The 1930-nt window shown below is 40.9% G+C and overlaps 1 protein-coding gene across 2 annotated transcripts in view; it reads right to left on the bottom strand.

Moving 5' to 3' along the window:
- RAPH1 (Ras association (RalGDS/AF-6) and pleckstrin homology domains 1) overlaps positions 1-1930 on the bottom strand; it is a 152624-nt gene that overhangs the window by 80754 nt on the left and 69940 nt on the right. The window lies entirely within an intron of this gene.

Raw genomic sequence — 1930 nt, 5'->3', positions numbered from 1 at the left:
TTTTTTTTTTTTTTTTTTTTTTTAGCTATAAACCAATAAGAAAACTGAGGCCAGATGCCAGTAGAGACTATCCCAATTGACAAATGGCATCTCCACAGAATTAATTCCTATGGAAATTGATGAACTATTCTTTAAAAAAATGAAGCCAATCCTGAATTATTTCCAATGATGTACCATACAAATACTTATTATTCTTTTTATTTCAGTTAAAGCATGCAAGTATGCAAGGCTGTTATATAATTTTCACTTAATTGTACGAAAGATGCATGCATCACAAAGCCACTATTATTCACAGGTTATATTTTTCATCCCTTTAGCATCTTGATTTCCCTGACTTAACTTGTCAGAACCAAGAAAAAATGGTATTTGAAGCAAATATTAGTTTTGGTTTGAAGAATTCAAATATTTGAAAATTCATCTTCATCTCTAGGGTATTTTAGCCTTCCTACTCACTAAAACCCAACACATTCTTAAAGCAGTCTTTAAGTAGTAGGATCTCTGTGTTTAGATCTGACTTAAAGAGTCACAACTGCATGTAAATGAAATACACAGAACATATCACAAGCATCTTTCCAAATGAAGGTGGTCAATGCAGACAGATCATATTAAATTTAAAAATTGACATATAAAAATTGTCACATTCTGCTGCATTTTGTGCAAACAGTATCGATTAACCTTATTTTAAATTGCTTTATTTAAGGATGGAGCAGGGGAAAAAAAGCACTGTTTTCAAAATTTATTTGCCACTGATTTCCCTGCTCTTTCACTAGTATTGTAAAGACACTATTGAAGAAAAAAAAATCCACTTTAATTCTATAACGTATGTTGAATTAGTAAAACTGAAAGAACTTTATATTTTTCTTTCCAGCAGTTATACTACTTGTGCTTCCTTTCTTCGCTCCTCATTCAGATGCAAAGTTAAAACAAATGTATTGATTTACTTTTAATTCTTGCACAATAGAAAAGCATCACAGCATTTAAGTACTAAATACAGAATTAAAATTTTTTTTGTGATTTAAAAATATTGATAGTCTTCCTATTAGTGCTGAAACATAGATTTATTTATAGTATACATATAAATACTGATCCTAAACCACTTGACAATGTTCATAAATGTCAAAACACCATTAACTTTAAAGTAGCCTGAAGTGAAACATTCAGTTTTCCTCATTTAACATTCTTCTCCCTTTTATTAATTGTAGACTGTGTCAAGTTGAAAGTTGGAGTACCTGACATACACCTATTGAATGAGGAGCTATAAAGAAAAAAAAACAGCCAGAATTAAACATGGGGAGAGGGGAAGCCCCTTGTCTTTGAATTGCATACAAGGGCAGTGGGAGGGCAGGCAGCTGCTGCAGCCTGGGGTCCAGCCCCTATCCAAGGTCAGGGCTGCAGTGGCAGCTACTGCCTGCCCCTCCCCAACCCCCATGCTGCCCCTGTACACCATCAGCTCCCCCCTGCAGCTTCTTCCCCCACACAGCCTCTGCTCCCCACTTGTGCCCTTCTCCCTCCCCCTCCTTACCTTGCTCCATGCTGGCAGGCTCTGTCCACGTTACAGCCTGGGGTACACAGCTGCTATGGGGGCTGAGGCTGTGCTCCATGAGGGAGGAGCCTGCCGGCATGGAGCAAAGGTAAAGGGGGGGATGAAGGAGGAGCAGAGGCTGGGGAGAAGGGCAGGAGGAAAAGCAGATGGGGAAGGAAGGGCAGGCACAAGCAGGAGGAGAGCTGTTTGACCTCCTCACCACCTGCAGCCCCACTGCTTGCCTCCTTGCAGTGGTAGTGGGGGAGAAATGAAGCAAAAGCTGTGAGGGGAAGAAGAAAACAGAGGCTGGGGGGGGAAGGGGAGGGGATGAAGAGGAGAAGCAGAAGGGGAAGGGGTGCCTGATGCTATGGCGGGGGGGGGGGGGCAGGCACAAGCAGGGGGCAGGGT

The sequence above is a fragment of the Gavialis gangeticus genome, unplaced genomic scaffold (assembly GCF_001723915.1).
Source record: "Gavialis gangeticus isolate Ggan-Ray unplaced genomic scaffold, GavGan_comp1, whole genome shotgun sequence".
Taxonomy (NCBI): domain Eukaryota; kingdom Metazoa; phylum Chordata; order Crocodylia; family Gavialidae; genus Gavialis; species Gavialis gangeticus.
Note: the sequence above shows the minus strand (reverse complement) of the source record. Positions and strands in the feature narration are given on the sequence as shown.